At 38.2% G+C, this 24,567-nt stretch overlaps 1 protein-coding gene across 15 annotated transcripts in view; it reads left to right on the plus strand.

Moving 5' to 3' along the window:
* ESRRG (estrogen related receptor gamma) overlaps positions 1-24,567 on the plus strand; it is a 546,637-nt gene that overhangs the window by 239,329 nt on the left and 282,741 nt on the right. For 10 of the 15 annotated variants that reach the window (XM_063113805.1, XM_063113800.1, XM_063113799.1 and 7 more), the window contains one exon: positions 12,405-12,497. The exons of the other annotated variants lie outside the window; for them this stretch is intronic. The gene's annotated coding sequence lies outside the window, so the exon portion shown is untranslated. The remainder of the gene's footprint in view (positions 1-12,404; positions 12,498-24,567) is intronic. 15 annotated transcript variants of the gene reach the window in all.

The following is a 24,567-nucleotide window of genomic DNA, read 5'->3' on the forward strand; positions in this document are numbered from 1 at the left end:
TTGGTGCTTATTTCCATTCCATCTCTGACCAGGCCCTACATTTAAAGACCAAAGAAGGCCTATAGTGGTAATGGTGATACCAGAGGAGAGGGTCTGGGGAGGCCCAATAGCTGGCCTCAACCCAGACTGTCCCCTATCAGGTTCATGACTCCACCACAGGAAAGAAATCAAGAGTAGAGTCACAGTAGAAAGTGACAACAGGTTTAATGTAAAGAATGAGAAATACAGACTTCACAGGGAAAGTGTAGCCCAGCTCCAGCGACTGAGCAGCTGCCGCAACAAATTTATGCAAAAGTAAGAAATACACACTTCACAGACAAAGTCTGGGCTGCTTGAGAGTGAGCACAGTCTGCTAAAGGCAACTTTGATTCAAAAAGTAAGAAATACATACCTTAGGGAAAATGTGGGCTGGCTCTAGAGAGAGTGAGCACAGCAGTCTCACCTTCTACCAGAATCCAGCTTTTATAGTTTTGTTATCTATACGTATTCATGCTATCTAATGAATATTCAGCTAAGGGGGGGGGGGTTCCCAGTTATGTAACCTAGTCTTGCACATGTTCAGTTGGTCTCTTTTAGAACATGCTCATTGGTCAAATTCCACCACGTGTACCAAAGATATTCAGATCTATCAGGTGCTCTCTAGTGCCTCCAGTGCAAGGTCATTCAAGGGATAAACTTTTTACTGAGCATGCTCAGCCAATGAGATTACATATGTCTGCCCCCTGTGGTCCCAATCTCCATGTGCTGGTGCCGAAAATAGGTGTTACAGGCTACCATAGTTTAGGACTCAGAAGCAAGACTTGAGTCCTAGGGAAATGGCCTGAAACCTGATCCCATGAGAAATGAGCACCCCCATCTCAATGAGTCCTGGTTCTCTTCACCTCATTGCCTGGAAAATAATCTGTAGATGATCAAGAATTGACTAACTGCATGTCCAAATGCATATTGTGTTGTACTGGGTGAGAATTATCTAAATTTATTGTCTAAACATTTAACTCAAGTAATATCAAATTTATTTACTATTTCTATTCATATTTGATGATAAAGTTTCCGGGGACCACCCTACCCCCCTTAAATGAGAGACAGAAAAAACCCTGATTTTCCCCAGAGCTCTTTCTCCTCAGGCTGCGTTTGTAAAAGCAAGTTTAGATTAGATAATTTTGGTTCTTTGTGTGAAGCTATTTTTAAATGTAATTTTTGCTAATAATGCAATTAGTTGTGTTTTTTGCATAATTTGCAATAAGGTGTTGGAGTTTAAGAAGCTTCATTTTATTTTAATTAACAACTGATCGGTAATAATAACCAAGCTGCTGCTAGCATACCAGCTTTAACTCTTTAAAAAAATGCACCAGACATAACTTCTCTCCCTCCTTCCCCTGCCCCCTTAGAAATATTTAATAAGAATGCTGTGTATAAAATTACCCTGTTGGAGAGAACGGGAGCTGCATCTCAATATAGATCGTAGTGGAAAATCACTCCAATTGTATGATGTGTTCCCTCCCCCAACCTCTCCTCTTCCCCCGTCCTTCCTCTCCTCCCCCCACTCTTTTCCAGTCATCTGTCTCATAGTTTAGTTGCAGAGGGTGGGTGCGTGCACAGCGTTGGGGATATTATGACATTTCAGTTTACTGTTCCTAACAATTCCTTCGCACATTCCATTAGCACATTATTTATAGCTTCATAAAATACTCCTCTTCTTTTTCTTCTAACAATATCCTCGTATCTCTGATGGTAATACTATCTGAGGATTGAACTGTTATTTTTAACAAATCTATTCCATAAGTTGATTCTTCATTGGCTGCCTCTATTCAGCATCCCTCCTCTCACACTGAAAAGTCTGCCCACAAATCCTCTCAAGAGACACGGCGCAAATCTAGCAGTTGAAAAAAAGTCTGAGACAGGCTTGGAGCCCAGATCCTACATCTTACAACCTGCACTTTCCGGGGCTGCAGAGAGTCCTGAGCTCCAGTCTCTTGCATAAACAAGACTTCCTAGAAGTCATCACCGCATAACTCCGCATAAGCTTACACCTGATAAGCCTCTCAAACCGAGAGGGCTGTGTTTTCCCTAATAAATTCCTTTTTGAACCCACTTGTTAGTCAAGTGTTGTGCACACTAACTACAGAAAGGACCCTGTGTCGTGGGCATAAATTACTCTTCGGTGCCACTGTCTCCGAGCACCCCCCAGTTATGGATTACTTCGTTCTCGACTTGACAGGAACGTAATTAGAACTGTTGATGAAATCTACCAAATTGTTCCTCCGTGGCCTCAGTGGTTAGGAAATTTGGCTGAGTCGTATTTGTCACCGATGGGGAGGCTCTAAACGCTTCATATTAACTACGTTATTAATGTGCCCTCTAATCTGCCCATGAATTGGTAACACTCGAAGCGAGCCAGGCCCTAATGGCACCTTGCAATGAATACATTGTAGGGCTGCATGAAAAGTTTCAGCAGGGAGATGTTAATAAAATTCCTGTGTGTGTGTGTGTGTGTGTGTGTGTGTGTGTGTGTGTGTGTGTGTGTGTGTGTGTGTGTGTGTGTGTGTGTGTGTGTGTGTGTGCATGCTGTCAGCACATGGGTGCTTTCATCTCAAAACATGGCTTTGTTTAGGCCGTTACTGATAGCACAGTTTGTGCATTATCGAGTTTGCTATTTTAGCCACTGCTTAATCTCATAAATCCCCTTTTAAGGTGAGAAGGCAGTGAAGTAGTCTGGTTGAGAACATGGCTTTTGGGGTGAGGCAGGCCTGGGTTGAAATCCTAGCTTCTGTGATTCTTAACTACAAGCTTCTTAAACATGTTACTTAACCTTGTTGTGCCTCATTTCCCATCAGTGACATGGGAATAATTATATCTACCTTATGGGGTTGTTGTAAGGAATCAGATGAAAACATCTCTGAGGGAATTTAGCCCTGTGTCTGTTCAGTGGCCAGTGAATGGTCTGTGGTGATGATGGTGATGATGGTTAACAGCAGCCTCACCCTCCTGTCATCAGAGACTTCTGCTTGTCTCTGTGTGTATGTGCGTGTGTTCACAGACACGCTCCGGGATGGCAGGAGCTCTGGTGTTCTTCAAGTCATGATTGTGGTATTAGAGCAAGAATAAACTTCACGGGTTGACAAAGGTTGTATACATAATTCCATAGTCATCCCAACAATGTGATTCATACGTAAAGTGATATCAGGTAACATGGTTTCCACCTGCCTCTTCACGCCTTCCTTCTAGAAAGGAAGTGCTTTTCAAAAAGAACACAACCAACCAAATAAACAAACAGACAGGTAAAGAAGTCTATACATTAATGTATTTTTAGAGTTTTAAACCAAAACCAAATATACTCCTTGCTTTCAATTCTTAAATTTGCAGAATATACATATAAAATTTGGCTCTTTAACAAGACTACTGTCAGGTATCACAAGAATCCGTTTCCTTCATATCTGAGAAGCCTTTGAAGGTCCCAGGCTCCAGACCAACTCTCCTTCTTCTAGAAAATAGCCCCCAAGTGCAAGCTCTGGTCCTTTCTTGGGAGTGAGAGATAGTCAGTCATCGCTGGTTTCAACCAGGAGTTACGTTTTCAGTTGGGAATGGTGAACAATGAAACAATGAACCGGTTTGTGTTGGCACAATACCAAGAGCTAGAGACGTAAAGAGAATTCAGTAGTTCATAATTCTTCTTGATTCTGTCTCCCCAGTTTCCAGCCTGTGAAATTATGCACATCTTTCAAGGCCCGAATTCAAATGCCACCTTATACATTAAAGTCTTTCTTGATTCTGACTCTATTTGGAATGAACCTTGCCCTTCCCCAGTTTCCCTCAGCATTTAACTGATATTGGGGCTTTTTATATGATATATTGGGACCTACTTGATTGTGAGTGACCAAGTCTTATTGACCTTTCATGTTCTCCAACATCGTACTTGGCACTGTAACACAGTTGTGTACACTTTCATTCATGTATTCAGTTGGCCAACTGGTGAGACAGAACACACACTCAACACATAAATTTAAGAAGGTCTGAATGTCAAATGACTTACTTATATGAAATAAGTCTTATATTCATCAAGAGGGAAAAAATTATGGAGGACTAGGAATGTTAAGAAACTTCACTCATAGGTACTGACAGCTTAATCTTCTAAAATAAAAGAGTAAAATAGTTGTTATTTGATCATGTACACATGAACCTATATCCCATTTTTTGTTAATATCTGTAACAAGGACCTGGGCCTCTTCTCTGTGTGCATGTCCCATAGGAATGATCCTTCGTGCTGTGTATATGTCCCTAACCATGTTGGACACCAGTGGGTTGACAAATGTTCACTGAGATGTGTGCCATAATCAACTATTATAAGTGCAATGGAGACTAGCACGATGAGTTAGTAAAAGAGAAAGGGTGAAAGACGAGCCACTGATGAGAGAACGTCATTCTTTACATGTAGGCTGCAGCATCATTGAAAACATAGTAAAAAAAAGTTATTGATCACTGACATATATAGCCTTTGGTATCACCTGTTAGTTAGGCATGAAAAAAATTTTAAAATCTAACTTTTTTATGACCAGTTGACCTTTTTGGGTTAATGCACTGTGCCTGGGTTTTCTACTTATAGAAAATGCAAATGTTAATACGTGTAGAGACAACAGGCAATCTCTAAAATATTAAAGAAAAGAGCTTGGGGGGTGTGTTTGCACATGTGTATGTGAGTTCTGGTAATATGATTTTGATTTTCTTTGTTTAAAACATTTATAAAGCTCTTAGAATTACTCCAGGTCATGTGATTAGTGAGGGACAGAGCTAGGATTTTATCTCAGCTTTTCCCAGATATTGTCAGATGCTAGAAACGAGAGATAACAGATAAATGAATATGATGTAACTACAGATCACCCTTGAATACATTTTTAAAGCCACAACAGAATAAGGTGTCTTAGCACAATAATAGAGAACATCTTAGAGACTTCTTTTCAACAAAAGTAATCAGACTACTATATCAGTATGTTATTTTTAACATAACATTTTTAGTAACAACATAATGCATATCAATTGTAAAATATTTTATAAATATAGACAAGCCTAAAGAAGAAAATAAAAATTACCAATCATTCCATTATACACAGAAAGCCACTGTTAACATTAAGTATAAATAATTCTTCCAGGCTGAGCCTCTGGTCATAAACTGTAGATCTGAGCTGCACTTTTCTTTCACTTTTGAAGCAAACAGTGCTTCAGTGTCAATGTCTGTGATGGACAGTAGAGATCACCACCTCCTGATATAGTTGGGAAGCAGAGAAGAGCTTAAAGTTCTCTCAGGAAAATTCTGCCCTGACTGTAAACACTGAACATCCCTTCACTTGGTCAATTGATTATTGCAGAGCTTTAAGACCTTCTAGAACCAAAGTATGGAGGGACAATTTCAAATTTCTTTCTGAACCAAGGGCCAGAGCAATAATAATAATATCATCCTACTAAAGACTCTGGGATTGAATATGAAATTGGAATTTATATAGTATGGTCTAAAATTAAGAACAAGACCATTAGACTAAAAAAGATTAAGTCCCTTACCCTCAGTGTCATTGGTTGAAAAGTTTTTCTGTATAATGGGGTCAAAAATATCCACCTGGGAAACTTATTAATACAGGGATGAAATTAAATTGGGAAATGTTTATAAAGCAATAGCACATGATATCCAATAATATTCTAATAATACAATAGCTTTATTGTCACCAACCTCTGCTTATCACATATCTTGACTTCTGAGCAAGTTGTAAACTGTGTTCGATATGGCTAGGGAGCCTAGATGACACAGCAAGCACTCAAAGCTCAAGGTCAGTGGGTATACCAGCCCTCATTATTCCACACTGTGTGCTTGCTCTTGATACTGCATTTCATCATACCATTTGTTTGCATGTCCAGATAAGTGTATTATATTAGAGTTGTACCTTTAGCCAACATGCATTGATGTACTGATTATGTACTGTCTGTTTGTCCTCTTGCACGTGTGTGCTTTTTCCTTAAACAGTTTGCTTGGATCATAGTGACTTGGGCACTTTATCATTACAACTTTCCTTTTGTTTGTTTGGTTGGTTTGGTTTTTCTTTGTTTATTTATTATTTTATCAATATACAATGTAGTTGATTTTTGTGTCCCTTTACCAACTACTCCTTTCCCCTCCTTCTCCCCCCTCCCACACATCAACATCATATCTGTCCACTCGTCTTAACAAGTTTAAGGAATTGTTAACATTGTGTCTTCTTCCCTGCCTTCCCCCCATTTGTTTGTGTATTTATTTATTTATTTTTAGCTCCAACAAATTAGTGAGAACACGTGGTATTTCTCTTTCTATGCCTGATTTATTTCACTTAATATAATTCTCTCTAGGTCCATCCATGTTGCTGCGAATGGTAGTATTTCATTCTTTTTTATAGCAGAGTAGAATTCCATTGTGTAGATATAACACATTTTCCATATCCACTCATCTGATGATGGACATCTGGGCTGTTTCCAACTCTTGGCTATTGTAAACAGTGCTTCAGTAAACATTGGAGTAAAGGTATCCCTTTGACATGATGATTTCCATTCCCCTGGGTATATTCCCAGCAGTGCAGTAGCTGGGTCATATGGTAGATTTATCTGTGATTGTTTGAGGAACCTCCAAACCATTTTCCATAAAGGCTGCACCATTTTGCAGTCCCACCAACAGTGTAGAAGGTTTCCTTTTTCTCCACAACATTCTAGCATTTATTATTCTCAGTCTTTTGGATATTAGCCATCCTTACTGGAGTGAGATAGTATCTCAGTGTGGTTTTGATTTGCACTTCCCAAATGCTGAGTGATGTTAAGCATATTTTCATGTGTCTGTTGGCCATTCGTATCTCTTCCTTTGAGAAATGCCTATTCAGCTCCTTTGCCCATTTTTTAATTGGGTTACTTGTTTTTTTGCTGTAAAGTTGTTTGAGTTCCTTGTATATTCTGGATATTAATCCTTTGTCAGATGTATATTTTGCAAATATTTTCTCCCAGTCTGTTGGTTGTCTTTTAACTCCGTTAATTTTTTCTTTTGCTGTGCAGAAGCTTTCTACACACATTTGTTCATTTTTCCTTTGGTTGCCTTTGCTTTTGCAGTCATATTCAAGAAGTCTATGCCCAATCCTACTTTCCGAAGTGTTTCTCCTATGTTTTCTTTAAGTAGTTTTATTGTTTCAGGGTGTATATTTAATTCTTTAATTGATTTTGAGTTGATTTTGGTATACGGTAAGATGTATGGGTCTAGTTTCATTTTCCTCAATATGGATATCCAGTTTCCCCAGCACCATTTGCTGAAGAGGCAGTCTCTTCCCCAGTGTGTAGACTTGGTTGTCTTTGTCAAAGATAGGATTGCTGTAGGTGTATGGGTTGATTTCTGGATTCTCTATTCTATTCCATTGATCCGTGTGTCTGTTTTTATGCCAGTACCATGGTGTTTTGGTTATTATACCTTTGTAGAGTAGTTTAAAGTCAGGTAGTGTTATGCCTCCACCTTTATTTATTTATTTATTTATTTTGCTCAGAATTCCTTTTGCTATTCTTGGCCTTTTGTTATTCTATATAAGTGTTAGGATAGTTTTTTCCATTTCAGAGAAAAATGTCATTGGCATTTTGATGGGGATTGTATTGAATTTGTAGATCACTTTGGGTAGTATGGACATTTTCACAATGTTAATTCTTCCAATCCAAGAGCATGGGCTATCTTTCCATCTTCTTGTGTCCTCTTTAATTTCTCTCAACAGTGGTTTGTAGTTCTCATTGTAGAGATTTTTCACATCATTGGTTAACTTTATTCTAAGTATTTTATTTTTTTGGTGGCTATTGTGAATGGTCTAGCTTTCTTGATTTATTTTTCTGCATGTTCACTGTTAGAGTATAGAAATGCTACTGATTTTTGTGTGTTGATTTTGTATCCTGCAACTTTGCTGAAATCATATATCAACTCTAAGAGTTTTTTTGTAGAGGCTTTAGGCTGTTTGATATATAGGGTCATGTCATCTGCAAACAGGGACCGTTTGACTTCATCTTTTCCAATCTGGATGCCCTTTATTTCCTCCTCTTCTCTGATTGCTCTGGCTAGTACTTCCAACACTATGTTGATTGAGTAGGAGTGGTGAGAGTGGGCATCCTTGTCTAGTTTCTGTCCCCATTCAAGATGATATTGGCAGTGGGCTTATCATACGTGGCTTTAATTATGTTGAGATACTTTCCATCTATACCTAACTTGTAGAGAGTCTTTATCATGAATGAATGTTGAATTTTGTCAAATGCTTTTCAGCATCTATAGAGATGATCATATGGTCCTTGTGTTTGATTTTATTGATATGGTATATCGCATTTATTGATTTGTGTATGTTGAACCAACATTGCATCCCTGGGATGAATCCCACTTGATCATGGTGTATAATTTTGCATATGTGTTGCTGTATTCTGTTAGCTAGTATTTTATTGAGGATTTTGCATCTATATTCATCAAGGATATTGGCCTGTAGTTTTCTTTTTTGGTTGTATCTTAATTTGGTTTTGGTATCAGGGTGATGTTTGCTTCATAGAATGAGTTTGGGAGAATTGCCTCTGTTTCAGTCTTTTGGAATAGTTTGTAGAGAATTGGTATCTAAAACTTAGTTTAAATTCAAAATAACTCTACCTGCCCTTCCTTTACATCTCAGCATATGAGAATTTTTAGGTAAACCTTGCTGCCCTCCTAGTTTTGTTAGTGAGCATCTTGAGTGGGAGTTTATGTTCCCAACTAGATACTACAGAGCCAATACCAATTGACCCTTTAACTCAGACAATAGGCTGACATCATTGGTTGAAAAGTTTTTGCCACAGAAGGACTAACAGGTGTAGTTTATATCTGGGGATTTAAGAAGTGACAGGAGGCTCATCTGCCTACATGTATATACTTCCAGTACTGCAGGGGTGAGGATACCCTATTGCTATGTTTGCAGGAGGACCTTGTTGGGATGTTGGTGCCAAGGAGTCATGTTGCCTTAAGTCATTCTTAGTCTAAAAGCTTTGTGGAGTGTAAGTGACCTCAACTTGTTTGGAGCCCAAGGTTGCCCAGCTAACTAATATATGCACTTCCAGCATCAATAGGAACCAAACTTATTTGTCCCATGCATTTATTAACTTATTTCCCTCCCGTTTAGGTTATAATGACTTAAATATAACTTAGAATCCACTATGTCAGATTTTCTGGCTGTCCTTCCCTTCTCCCAGCATCTGAAATATTGCTAATGAACTCAGAGGTCTGATTTCCCTTATGATGGCAGGTTGTGTTTGCAAAGCTCCTCACAATTTATCTTTGCCTGCATTATCCCAGTGGACACTTACAACAACTCAGTGTTTATATAATTATCCTCATTTTACTGTTTTCTTTTTTATGATGAGAACATTTAAGCAATATTTAGATCTATAACCCATAAATGATGAAGCTGAGTCCCAAATATTGTTCCTCTGAGGCTCAGGCCAGTGATTTCTCCATTCCAACCTTGCCTTAAGGGGTGGGAAGGATGTGGAAAGACTAGTCTCCAGGTCTTGAAGCTTTCAGAACTGACCTGTAGAGGTAAGGACACCTGCATTTCCTGAACACTTTGTCATGAGGAGGGGAAGAGTACCCACCATTACTTTCATAATTTCATTGTGTGGGGCCAGAACCTGATGGCAAAAAGAGGCTCTCAAAAGAAGCAAATAGATACATCAAGTTATCAAAGACAGGTCTGTATGCCACTGTGACATGTTCTATAGATTACTGACCTCCTGATCTAGTACATTCTTTGTCTTCAAGCAAGACCACGTATAGACAGTGACTGTATGTTTCTTAAAGCATTGCTCTTCACTTAGTAAGGTGGGGCAGGTAGCAGCAAGCTCAAGACAGTTCATGGTTTGTCACTACCCATCTTCATTTCTCAGACAAAAATGGGCCACAAGTTTGCCATAATGAGATGCCAGTTTGGTAAGCTGGTGTGTGCCTTCAGCATTCCTTGCGTGGAGCATATGCTAAAGGATGCTCATGTTTGAAAGGATGACTCACAGTTAATCATTAAAAGAAGTAGGTTTACCACTTCATAAACTCTAGGAAAGACTGTTTTCTTTTCTAAATATTTAAATTACTCAGCCATTTTATGCATTAAAACCCAATTATAACTTGTACGTCAGAGAATGTCAAAAACTATTCCCTGCAGGATCTACATTTTATCATTCAGTAGTTCACATTCCCTTTAATACTGGCTCAAAAAACAAAACAAAAACAAACTAAAATACGGCAAGGCACTTACTTGACAAGACATTGGATGCACTCCCAAACTCAGCCTAGAGGAATGTGGGAGAATGTCATTTTACAGCTTCTCTGGACTTCGCTCCATTGTTACATGTGGTTAATATCAGAAATGGGCTAAATAAGAGGAATGTCTTATTTAGTTGGAAACCTGTCCCCAAGTCCTGTAGAGTTCCAGCCATGTCCATTTTGTAAAGGGTGTATACAAAGCAGATGTGTCTTTTATTGTAACAGATGGCAGTAGATCAAAAGATGTGACTATTACTTTAACACTTTCTGCACTATAAATTATAAAATCATAGGCCAGGTAGCCAGTGGAGGTTTTGGGATTTCCTTGAGAAATCTTTTTTAGTCTAATGCCTTGACTTCTGTAAAGAAAGCTTATATTGCCACCAGAAATCTGGTGGCTCTGACACTCTTGATGAGAAGTGAATGGATTAGGAAAACTAAAAGTTGGGAAGAACTAGGATTCAACTTATTGTTCAGCCTAGAAGGGAAATGGAAATAAGGTTAAGTGGTTTAAATCTCTTTAAAAAATGAGTTTTATTTTGTGTTTGTCCTCCTGGCACTAAAGCAAAGCCTTATTTGAGCAGTAACTAAAGTAAGAATATGAAATTCCAAAGGAAGTACAAAGAGTGTTTCCCCAGAATCTCCTCTCCAGAAATCACCAGAGAAACATGCACTTAGTTTCTTCCTAAACATAAAGGAACAGCACAAAGAACTCATTGCTTCCACTGGAGAATATTTTATGCAATCTTATATGCAACAGTACTACGACACTCTTACTAGCTACTAACATAAATCCATCAATTGATTTCACCATTGTAAGTATGTTAAATAATAGAATAATTGGCTATTATAGTTGAAAGGGGTCTTTGCATCCAGTCCTACTCCCTTCTTTTACAGATCTGAAAATCCAGGGACAAGGGAGGATTTGTGACTTACACACGTTCTTTCAGATAATGGGAATGCTGGGACTGAAATCCAGGTACCCTGAAGTTAATCTAAGGTTGTCCATAACAGGATTATTCTCTGAAATACCTTTCAGTTTGGGAGGGAACTAAAAAGCTAGAAGGCAGATCGAAGACCCTCTTACCTTTCTCTAATTCAGTAGGCTCATCTTAATCCCCCCCCCAAAAAAAAAAATTAAAGAAAGCAAAACTATTAGGTGACAGCATTATTTTTCAAACCTTGTCTCAAATCAAGACAGTGTCTTCTGTGTGGAGGCTAAATTAAGTCAAGCATCTGGGTTGTGTGGCTTCTTTGTAAATCTGGAAGACTGTATTAAGGTTCCAAATGATATTGAGATATGCTAAGTAAAGTCCTACTTGTCAATAGCTCCTCTTGTTGGATATTTAAAGTTCAAGAGCTTTGTTTGCTTTAGTTAAGTGCTCTGAAGTGTTTCAACAGGCATTGGCCCATTTATATAAACAAAGGAAGGAACACACTAGTAATCCATGATACCCGGAAGCAGCCTGAGTGTGAGGAATAGCAGAAATCCTTGATAACTTAAAGATAAGCCTTCCACACACCGGCCTAATTCACGTTGTTAAACAGGTGTGTGCCAATGGGTTTGACTAGTTACTTCTTTAAGACCATGTTTCTTTCTTTAAATTTATTGATTTGTGAACATTTTGCTAAGAAACGCAACGATAACTTTGATACTGCAATTTGTTTTCAAGAGCTAAATTTTCTTTTGTTGTTGATCATCTCTTTTAAGTTGGAGACAGTTTTAGTTGGGTTTGTTAATAATTGGCTTCCTCCAAGTGTTAGTGATTTTGTATAGTTTATCATCCATTCAGACTTTTAGAGAATATTAGTATTTACATCTTCAGAAAACTCGATCTTAGAACAGTGACATTTTAAAGCTACTTGGGCACAGATGCATATCTACACATGGGCTGGACACAGTATGAGTGTATGCATGGGCTGAAACCACCATCAAGTAATTTTATCTCAAACAATTCTGAAAAAATATATTCCCATCTTTACAGAGAGAGTTAGATGGTCTCAGTCTGAGACCCTGTGGTTTATCTATAATGCCAGAGTTTCCAAACGCTTAAAAGATGGGTGTGTTCATGACAAAGATCTAACTCCTGTTCTGCTTGGCCAGGTGGTGGAGAGTCTCTGCACAACATCAGCACCTGGAGGCCAGCAGCCTGAGCTTTGAGCCATAGGGACCGAGTTTAAAGCCCAGCTTTTGTCCGTGAGTAGCTGTGTGACACTGCACTGTAATAGTAAAATGGAGATAATACCACTTACCACAAAATGTCACTGTGAGACACAAGTGAGATAATATTGAAAATAGGAATTTTCAATATTTGACCTCACAAAAAACCCACAACAATCTCAAATGGTTCATTTGAATGGGCAAAACATCTAGACCATTTCCCAGCAAATGGAAAGTCCTACTAAATAGCAACTTCATAAAAGGGAGAGTGTGGCTGGAAGGAGGGAGGTCTGAATTTACTGGTGAGGGTAAAGCACACTCTGTCCTGGGAAGAGGGAGCAGGAAGGTAAGAGGGACGACAGCAGCCGATGCCAGTGGCTCCTCCTTCCAGCTGTCTGTGAAAGTTGTCCTGACGCTGGTGTATCCTTCTTGTCTCAGACTTTTATATGAATTAACACGCATGTAGCTGAACCTATAAAACCAAGTCAGGCTCTACAAACTTTGTAATGCCATTTATTCACATTTTAGAAATAGTTTCAAACAAATTTCTGATCAATTATTATCAGCCTGCAAAGTCAGAGAAAGCAACGTTTGTGAACAGTTACAAATATCAGGCAATTTACTAACCCTAACAAGTATGGGGGGACAATTATGAAGTCAGTGTTTTTTGTGTGAGAGGCTTTAGCCACATGCTGGATGTACTCAGGAAAGAATCTCAGAGCAGCTGAGCCACCTGCTTTGGGTTGACACATCTTGGTTCACACAAGAACTTGAGAACACTCTTGAATTCTTGAATGAGTGCCTAGAGTCTAAAGGCTTACTAGCATGGGAATCTGAGCTGAAAAAAAAGATGATATCACGTTGTTGATAGGATCACTGTGTCATAATCAGGATTGAAGGCAGTTTGCTCTGATACAGGCAGAGGGGGTGTAAGAAGACATTAGGCTTGTTTTTTCCTAAATGCACATCAGATTTAATAAGTTGTTTTTTTCTCTTTTCCTCTTGCCTTTCATCACTCCATATTTTGAGTATTTTTCCCTCAAGTTTTTTCATGTTTTTAAGGGGGAATGAAAGAATAAACTTAAAGCATTCAAGAAGGAATTGGATATTAATTGGATGAATTTTCAGCTTATCTTGACTCAAGAATGCATTGTGGGGGTTGGAAGGAAACAGTGACACATCACTGTTACGCAGATGACAAAGAGGGATTGGCAGAGGATTTTAAGAACTGTAGTCTGAAATTGAAACCTTCCGTAATGCTTTTCTTCCCATTTAAAATCTTTCCAGTTTCTGTTTCTACGCTTATTAAATTTGGATGTAGTGGGCTCTCTCCCCTGAAGTGGAGGGAGGATTCTTTTCTTCTCTCCTCTCCTCTGCCCTTTCGTTTGTCACATGTCTTTGCATTGCTTGGCAATAATGGGAACTTTTATTTTAAAACTGTATTGTTTGTGTCTGCTCCATATCCTGTGAGGGTTTCCACTGTGCAGAGCTGAGCACTCTCTTCTGTGAGGGTCAGTGTTCGAGGTGGTGGAACAGGCTGGTCCTCTCCAAATTATTCTCTAAAAAGGTCTTGCATCCCTCTGTGTAGGATTATTCATGGTAAATAACCATATTCACAACTGGTAGAATTGGCTAATGGGAATAATGAGCTGAAAAATAGTGTGTATCGCTGAAATAAAAACACTTCACAAAACTAGTTTCAATCAATTCAATGACAATGACAAAACATTACTAAATACCCACTTAGTGTAAAGAGCTGTGATCAGTACTCCAAGAGAGGAAAAATAACGGGAAAGAAGACCCGGCCTTTGTCCTGAAGGGACTTAATCCCATGAAAGACATGCTTGTAAGGCACAGCATCACACCACAAGGCAGAATGGGATTTGGGCCATAAGAAATTTGCTGTCAACAGTAGCACAAGGGAGGGACCAATTCTTTTGGATGAATGGAAGAGAAAACCTCTTAAAGAAGGAGATAGATAGGAGACCTTAAAGAAGAGGAAGGCTTTTAAGTAGTCTCTGTTTTGTTGGTTTTCCTCCTTGTTAATAAGTGCTCATTAAAGAACAAAATCAGAATATACGAACTGAAAGACAGTAATTTAAAAACACTACACCTGCTGGAACAGAGCTGTTATTAACTCAGCAATCAGAGCGTGGACTGAGAGGAAGGTGGACCATGGCAGGGACCTTGCTGAACTGGGTGTCTGATGTCCACTGTGTCTTTTCTCTTTCCCAGAGTTTCAGATGCTCTCCCAGAAGTACCCTTCACCAAGCCGGGTGATGGTGCCCCATCCCTCTGTAATTTTCATTCCTTGGTACAATATTGAGGAATGCCTGATAGGCAACCTCATCTCTCTGCAAGGGAAAGTGAGTGAAGCAAAGACAAAATGCCAACCTTTAACGCTTCTTGTCAGTATTTAAATGCACTATCGGGTGACAGTATCAATCCATTAATTGGTAATCGAATGATGAAAATATCACTTTTTTTCCCCCATGAATGACAACTTTCCTTCTCCTCAAAAAGCAGTTTCAGGAGGTTTTAGTGGAATGAATAAATGTATTTCTTTTAACACTTTCGTTGTTTAAAAATGCTATTGTTTCATTTGAGGTGTGAGGAAATGTGCTAACCTTGTCATTGTTGGTGCAGCAGTGCAGAAATGATAACTGTATATACTTTTTTTATATAAAAATAGGAGCAGGAAGGAGAGAGACAACTTATTTAAATCCTGAATACAGTCAGACCTCATATGCATTGTAAGAAAAAAAAAAAGCCCTAAAGAATTGCATATGGATTAGAGGGATGAATATTCTATTATTTCAGTCTGTTCTGCTGATCTTCTTATTGTGACTTTGTGCTTCAGAAATCTGCTAGGAATTTGGCTTTGCCGTAGTAGGCAGTAATTTTAAATGTGTATCAAGCACTTGATAGTGTATGATTTGCGTGCTGTTGCATTCCTATTCCCTAAATTTTCCACCAATTTATTACTTTTTTCATACTGTTTTAATATTTCAGGATGATGAATATATACAGCATCATTAAAGGTAAATAAAAAATGCATGAAATTAAAAAATGGAATATTAGATGTTTCTTTGCTATAATCCCTCACCCAATAGGAATGAAATGTCTCTGTTCTGTCGAGTAATCCCCAAACATGATTAGGAACCTGGGAGTGTCAACACACCCCACATAATATTTGTATCATCTAAGCCTATTTATGTAAGGTTTGAGTAAAAGTTGTTATTAGAAGACCTATAAACCCATTTTACAATTCCAAAAGGTATGCTTGCCTCTTAATCTTTTCTACCTTTATTATTTTTGCTGGAGTTGATGACAATGTGTTCTTAATTCATTTTTCAGAATGCTGTTACTGTACATCTTTTTCATACTTAGATGATACATGGGATATTCTATTGAAATTCATTTTTAAGACCAAGGATTGAGTTGAGCAGTTGATTTGCAATTTGTAGCTGGTTTTTTTTCAGTATTTGTAGGAAGGAAAATAATTAGTTTCCTAAGGTCTTTGACATTATTTGATGTGTGTCTAGGGCAAGTTTTTCCAAAGTATTTTCTATTTTAAGGAAGCCTGTTCTATATTGATCCACAATGCCCTGTGGTTTTTTGTTGTTGTTATTTATTTTTTTTAATAAAAACAGTTTGTACACTTTGATGCTTTGCTACAAAATTGTTTAAATTAGGTTGTGATTTTTGAACCAAAAAAGGCAGTGTTTTGTAAAGAGAATATCTGAATATAAAAAAGAACAAGAATTGTTTCCTTTAAACCATGAGTAAGATAATGAAGCCTTTATAGATGCCCCACATTACTTGTATGAATTCTTTGGGAAGATATTTTTCTTTATTAGCAAATCTTCAGTGTTTGCCCTTTTTGAAAGCCTTCTTTATAGGGAGAAGTTTTTTAAAAAACATCTTAAAAGTCATATGTATGATAACTTTTTTTCCACCCTCCAGTTAGACTTTGGCAGATACCAGGCTTCTCTTAATCCAGTTCATTTCTTTTAAATATGCAAACATTGATCTAACAATTGTATGTAAAAACTCTTGAATTTCAGGAAAGCTCAGTGTGCAACATTCGCAGTATTTTGCCAGATACATTAAAAGACTAGGGCATTTCTGAAAGTGTATTCTTTTACTGTAGCATTCCTTGTTTAGTGCTTATTTACCTTGGGCCTAAGCACGAAGGTATTATTTTACTATTAATTGCTTAACCAAAGTGGTGGAATGTGAAGATTGATAGCTCTTTTTTTTTAATTGACAAATAAAAATTGTATATATTTTTTGTGTACAACATATTGTTTTGAAATATATATACGTTGTGGAATGGCTAGAACGAGGTAATTAGCATATGTATTACCTCACATACTTATTTTTTTAACAGCCCTTGTTAAGACCATTATGAGGTGTGTTATTATCAAGTAGATTCATTAGAAATCAAGTGATTTCTAATGAATACCCATGAATGAGATATATTTTAAGTTTTACACAGCACCCAAAGATGAGATGTGGTCAGACCTTTTAAACCTTTGCTCCCGTTTTGGCAAGTTAGTTCTGATGACTAAGGTTGAATCTTCGTTGTGAAAGAGACCTTCTGTTAACATCTTTGTAAGTCAAGTTCAAGTTGGCTTTTCCTACAAACAGCAGGTTTGAGCAGAGGCGTCACAGCATTGCTTCCTTACACTTTTGCAAGCATGCCGTTTGCTATGCATGCTGTCAGCAATCGTGTGCACTTTCCTCTGGAAGCCAGTTTGTGTGTGTATGTTTCCCAATATGCAAAAAGAAAGTGACACAGACCCCTAGATGAACTTTACCCCTAGGAAGGCATTTAAGAGCTGGGGGTTGGGGGGGGGGGAGTTTTAAATAGTGCACACACACTTATGCTACAAAAATTAGCCAGTGAACATGTGCTTTTGTAATGGTCCCGTGACAGCGCTGCTGCAGTGTGTTCGGTTCAGCGGAAATCTGAGCCTCCCTCCACCAGCTGCACTGAACCCAAAACAAATGTCCTGGGTTCAGTTGGCAGACAAAGCACCGCTGTGTCACAGTTGCAGAATGTGGGGGCTACCAGGTGCAGCAAAGCCAGGGAGGCCTGAGCCTGGGTGGTCCTCTTCCCGAGGCAAGTGGCACAGAGCCCAAGAGAAGAGGGAAAATCTGGGCCACTATTTTGGAATTTTCTGTATTAGGTGTGTAGTATGTCCCATTCCTCAAACCCTTCTAGATAAAACTGAAGCCAACAATACAGAGAGCAGTGCTGTCTAAAGGTTAGAACTCAGCCTTTGCAGTCCATTCCCAGCTGTGTAACCTTTGGCCATTTACTTAGCATCTCTGCACCTCAGTTACCTTTTTAGTAAAATTAGAATAATAATATTATGTACTTCAAAGGATTAAACAAGGTAATCCTTTTCAAGCTCTTAGCTCTGTGCCTGGCACATAGTCAGCATTGAACAATATTACCACTGTGAATCTCTCATTTGTGGTATGTGCAATGCTTTCCGTTTTATAAATGGAGAAACTGAGGCTGTAAATCATGAGCTCACCTAAGACTACTTGGCCAAGAATAGAATTCGCACTTCCTGGCTTTCATGCTATTATGCTAACCACTAATCTATGCTTCTACCTTGCATCAAGCCCTTAAATTTCTATTCTTGATTACAGCAAGGCGAGGATTTAAGAAAATAATGGTAAGAAATAACCTCATAGAGATTAACTTAATCGGCTGTATCTCATCCTTGAAGCTGATCATATGTGAAATAAATAACAATCTGTTTTCAGTGAGTATCTCTCCACAGCTAAAATTAACGGATTTTTAAAATGTAAGTTTTCCCTTATTGGTGAAATTAGCAGATTTTAAAAATAATTCTTTTTAGTGACTGTAGAGTCTCGTATGCTTCTGAAACTATCCACAGATGTTTAAACGGGCTCTGAGCCTTGGGCAGAATAAGATAGAAAAATGTTTACAGTACATAGTTGTGAAGGTATGCTGGAGTATTTTGCCTTAAGCAATACAGAAACTCCTGGGATAAGCATAAAGCACATTTTCAAAGTGAAAGACTGAAGAAAGTAGCAGAAATATTACATAGTAGGGTTAAACACCATTTATAAGGCTGGATTAAAAAGCAAAGACAATGAGGAGTCTTTACGCTTCTATTAATAAATCAGTTGTGTCTGCATTCCCAAATTAGTTTGCAAGTTAATATTTGGAGTTGGCTAAACAACTGGTTATTAATTTTTTGAGAAGAAAAGTTGAATTTACCAGTCATTTGAGTGATTTTGACACGCAATTCCCCAAATAAGCAAACAAAGCAGTTTGTGTGTATAGGCATCAGATGATTCAGTTCCCTCTAGGTTGTGAATTTCATTCTTCAGATGAAATTCCCTTCCACCCCAAAAATAAATACTACATAAGCACAGATCTGCTGCTCTTGTCCACAGCGCTGTCAGCCTGCTAATTTGGTTTGATTGCTAGATATGGCCCAGTGGTCTGGGGGTGGTTTTTCTCAGCAAATGACAACAGTATTGTGGTGGGTAGAGTAGAAGCTTTTTTTTTTTTTTTTTTCCCCTCCATCACCAAGGAGCAAAGCCTTTTGGGCACATTAGCACGACTTTCAGCAGTAATGCAAAATGGGAAATAATTGGGTTGAGGAGCTCCTGGGATATTAGTGGTGCTTCAGGCAGGAAAGCAGGCATTGGAAAATAAACGACAAATTAGTATGCTTAATCTCTTTATTGTGAATCAGATGCCACGGCAGAGGTTCATAACACATTAATAAACACCAGTTAATGCAACTGAGATACTACTCCTCAAATTCACAAGAGTTGTACGAATTCTTTCCCAAGGCAGCGAGTGTGTGTACTGAATGATTTTGCCCCTACATATGCAGGACTTTGTGCTATAAACCCAGGGAAAGAATGGTAACCATTACGTGTGTATAGTGCTTAAGCACTTATGGACACTTTGCATATCAACCTGCCTGAGCTTCTCTGTGACCTCCCTGGGAGGGGCAGGTTTTTCTGTTTCCCCATTTTACAGATGAACCACCTAAGGCTAAGAGAAGTTAAATGACTTAACAAATTTCGCTCAACGTTGGTCAAGCAAGGATTTAATCTTAATTTTCTGGCTTCAAAGTTTGTGTTCTTGCCACCCCATCACTCCTCCTGCGTGGAATCAAAATCTATATTAATTATAACTCTATATAGTATAAATTCTGATGTCCTCTGAGTTGAGTCATGTTCCCTGACTGATAATAATTAAGTTCCACAATATTACAAGTATAACTAAAGTCCAAAATATTGCTAAGTTACTGATGTTACAAAGTCTTCCTTTACATGTCCTTTATGACGTAAAGGAGCCCCGTGACATCTTACATATGGAAACTCTGAGACACGCAGAGAGTCACAGCTGTGCCACTTAGTGTCCAGAAGTATCACTAACCAGGCCTGGCAAGGTTAGTATTCTAGGTGCTCTGACTTTTAGCTAATCATATTATGTGTATAACAAACAGCAGTATCTGAGTCCTGGGTTTCCTACTCTAGCATCTCCAGAATATGACTCAGCCATCAGGGATCTGTTAGTGAATGGGCATCTTTTCAGTAACCCCATCCAACTTGACTCTGGTTACTTCACTATCTTATACTGCCCAGCCATACAGTGTTCTTTTGTCTTAGCATGATGTTTTGTAATTATTCCAGTATTTGTTGTGAGGGTGAAGTTTTTGTATATGGAACCCCTGCTCTCGTCCCATATGTCAACTCTGTCTTCATTGCTATTTGGCATAGAAAACAAGCACTAAATTATGCCTGTTGGTCAATTGACCAGAGGGGCTTTGGCCAGCCATGACCACTTCTATTTGTTCATGCAAGAGCACCTACAGTATGATCAGTTAGGATTTGATCACATTGAGAATGAGAAAGAGAAGGTGATATCTCAGATATTCAGGAGATGATAACTGTAGGAACTAGATTTATATTTGAGCCAGAGTTGTTAACATTTATTTCTAAGAAAGAAAGACTGGTTGCTAAAGAGAAGAAGACAAAACATAGTACCTAGTGCAGAATGCTCAAAACAAACATATCCCTCATTTTCTGGCAGCATTTATGAATGTTGTCTGTGGGGTTAAAAATGGTTTCTCTCTTTTTTGTTTTGTTCGTTATGCAATCCACTGTATGAACAAATAGCTCTGCAGAAATCACAGGCCAGTAGATGCCCAAAAATAACTTGAAGAGAAAAATTATCCATTCAGTGGTTATGTAGACATTACCTGATTTAAAAAAATTTTTTTTCAAGCACTTAAGTGTATCTACCTAGAGTTTTCAGATAAAAGCAAAAAAAAAAAAAAATCTTATTCTCTCACAATTTAAAGTATGTTAAAAAAACAAGGTTAAAAATCATGGATTTAGTTTTTTTATATAATAACTCACTTAAGCATATATCTTACTCTTTAATTTGATTGTTTCTTTTGGTATCTTCTCTTGAGAGTGGGACTTGGAGATTTCCAGGGTAATTATGCCTCCTGCCTTTCTTAGGACAGTCTGTTACTGTTTTCTCTAAACAACTTGTGATCATGTAATGGATAAACAGTATTACCTCTGTTTTAATGACCCTCTGATTTGACAGTGGCCGGCAGTGTGCCAGAGTCAGCTCCTTGGACACTGTTTTTGTTCTACATTCCTCAGTACTACGACAAATAATATTTACGTTTTGCTTGAATAGCTTAAACACCATTTTAGAAGACTTTAGATTGCTTTTGAACATACTTGAATGCATCTTTAGCCATCACTGGGCTTAAAATGGAAACCTTTTTTTCAGCTTATCTGTATTAAACACCTGTAAAAATCAATGGTACTGTATTTTTTTTCTTATAATGCTCTGTTCCTTTAACTAATGCCAGAAATAATGCACAATTTATTCTAGCCTGTTCTTTTCCCTTTGCTTGATGTTCTGTGGTAGTAAGTGGCATAGTGTATAAGAACTCACTTCTGCTGACTTAATAGTAAAATTGCCAGGTTGATGTTGACTAATCCTCCAGAAGAAATTTGCTGTCTCTCCTACTGATTGTCGTCCGTCTTCTTCATAATGAATATGCGGAAAGTTTATTTTCTTTTTTGCAAGCACGCATACTTACATAAATGACCAGTAAGAGAGGTTACAGTTAACTAGTGATTTTTTTTAACCGCTGTTATTTTCCTTAAAATCAGAAGTCATTACATTTATATTGAAAATATTGAGTGGTTTATATGAGCTTCATGCCAAACTAAGATTAGTGTGCTGTAGCCCATTACAAATGTGGAACATTGACCATTTTTTATGAGTTAGAATAAAAAATATGATAATAATGTCTTCTCATCATCATAAAAGGATGATAACAACTAAATGAAATATTTATATTATCTCATTTTGATAGGATCTATCTTCTCCCGTACCAGACACTTCCCCAAGAGCAAACATAGCCTACTGTTTTAAAAAAAAAAAAATTGTAGAATTCAGGTTTTTCATATTTGTGCTAATAAATGCAGTAATCCAATATTTTACATATTTTACTGTCTTCAGTTTTTGAAATTTGTTTTTTCCTCTTAAAACAGAGCCCAGCGATGCTGTATGTTTTGATCAGGGCTGTGCATAAAGGCGGGTTCCATTTTAGTTTCTATATGCATCTCCTGCTCGTTCCCAAGTATCACTTTTTGGAAAGCAGGTTGATTCTTAAACAGAAGTGGATATATTATATATATGTATATATGGATAGGATATTATGATATATCATGATACAGTTTTTTTGTTTGTTTGTGTGTTTAATAATGAGCCTGACTTTCCAAAAAGCAATACTTGGGAAGTCAGATTTTAGATATAAAATATGTATCACATATATCATGGATACATATGTACATGCGCATATACAATCTGCCCTCTGTTACTGACCGGCATATTCTGTATACCACTCTGTCTTTTCGTCACCTACATTTTGAGGCTCTCCAGCCTGTGTCTCTAAGATTGTGTCCCTCCCTTCATGTACTATCTTGTCTTCTTCCCAGATAGACTCTTCCTGGACATTTACATCTTCTTTCAGACATAACATATAGAAACACTGACATATATGCCAATGTAAAGTCATGGAAACATTACTCTGTAACACTGCATGCTCTGAACATAGATATGCAGGTTGTAACCAAGAGCAAAAAGGAATAGAAATGGCCTGGGAAAAGGTCAAGTGTTTCATGTTACACAAAGCCATCAATGCCTGTCTCAAAGTATCCAGTGTAAGTTTGGGGAAGGAATTCTAGCCCTGGTGTTCTCAATGTGGGAAAGTGGGTGACTTGGCCCTGCTGCTGCTCTGTTGTCACTGTCACACTCATAAAAGATTCTGAGAGTTCCCGGGAGCAGTTTTCAGGCATGTAGCTGTGTCACAGTGCTTTCATGTGAACTGAACTGTCCCCCCTCTATTCCTCCCCCTCTCCGTCTCTCTCTTCCTCATTCTCTGTGCTCATCTCATTGAAGTCAGAGAAAAGAAAAGAGATTTGAGGCTCGCCCAGTTTGTTCTGACATAAAGAAATGTTTAGCTCTGAGGAAGGTGGTGGAGGCAAACCAAGTGCCTGACTGACATTTCCACACTGTCTGCGAGGATGCCCTCTCCTTGCTCCGTCACCGTGCTGCCTCCTGTCCTTGCAGGCAGTGCTGGTCTACCTCTTCTGGTGGTGGAGGGGTGACAGTCCCACGGGTGTGTGTGCTCACCACCTTGTTAGATGGGTCAAGGAAGACACTGCTTTCAGTGAGTGCTTGTTTTCTTCAGGAGGTGTTCAGATGTACTTAAAGCCTAAAGAAAACATTTCTGAGCAATTTTAGCTTTTAAGGGGAGCAAAATGCCCTATTTTCTGAACACATTGATTTGCTTTAAAATTTTCTTAAATTTCAAGAAAACATTTTGCATTCAGCACAAAATTGTTGCTATCACCCAGCATTCCTTAAATCCCTCATCTGCAAGACTTCAAAGGATACAAATGTAACTTACCATATACTACTTCATAGTATGCAGCTGGTTACTGTCTCCAATTTCATTTTGTTCTGTTTCTGATGATGACTGGAGGTCCTTTTGTGCTCTTGCAAAGCAGTCAGACCCTTGTTCAGTTCAGCTTTTACATTAAAATTAAACAACAACAAAAACACCAAATAGCCTTGTGTAGTTGGAAAGCTATTTACAAATTAGAGTCAAAGTTAGTTGCAGGGCCTCCATTTAGTTAATTATCCTTCCTAAGTCTTCTTAACTTATAAACATTAGAAAAAGGATATAGGTGGAAAAATAGTACCCACCTTGCAAGGTTGCTGCAATAACTTAATAAGGTAGTGCCTAAATTCAGCTCAGTGCCTGGAATGTAAGTATATAAACCCATGGACATGCAAACATGTGACCCAGCACAGCCCCTGGCAGCAGTATTCCTCTCTTGTCTCCCTTTCTGACTTCATTCCTTCCTATTTGGGGGGGAAATTAGGAAAAGAAAAATTCTTTGACAGCATTATATGATATTAAATGATGTTGAGCATAGTTTTACGAACGGAGGAATGGTTAGGTTGAGACCTAAGCTGGGAGTAAATAATATCACAAGTAAACTTTTGCACTTGATTGTTACCAAACCTGGTGTGATATCTCTAAAATTCTGGTTTTACATTCATTGATGATGTCTCATCAAGACTCGCCCGAGTCTCTAGTTCAGACAGAATTGTTTTTTTCAGCCAAGCCATTTCATGTGGATTTTGTCTTGTCCTCCTATGTAACCAAAGTTCATATGTGTGGCACCTCACATTATCAGTGAGGCATGCTTTAGCTGTAGCGTAATGATAGCACCCAAATATCAAGAATCCCACATTTTTTTTAACAGTACAGATCAAAAAACTTTTGGAACATCTTTGAACATTTCTTTAAATTCCGTCAAAGAGACTCCTCTCTGAAAAAGTCTAATTTCAATCTGTCAGGACCAGCGTAGAAAGAATTACACATTGGAAGGGAGGTTGGGTAAGTACATTTTTAAGATTTCATTCAACTTTAGGGTTCTATGACCTTTTAGTTTCAAAATAAGAGTGTGCCAAACACTGCAGAGGCTCCATAGT

This window comes from Cynocephalus volans, chromosome 11, assembly GCF_027409185.1.
Source record: "Cynocephalus volans isolate mCynVol1 chromosome 11, mCynVol1.pri, whole genome shotgun sequence".
In the NCBI taxonomy this organism is placed as follows: Eukaryota; Metazoa; Chordata; class Mammalia; order Dermoptera; family Cynocephalidae; genus Cynocephalus; species Cynocephalus volans.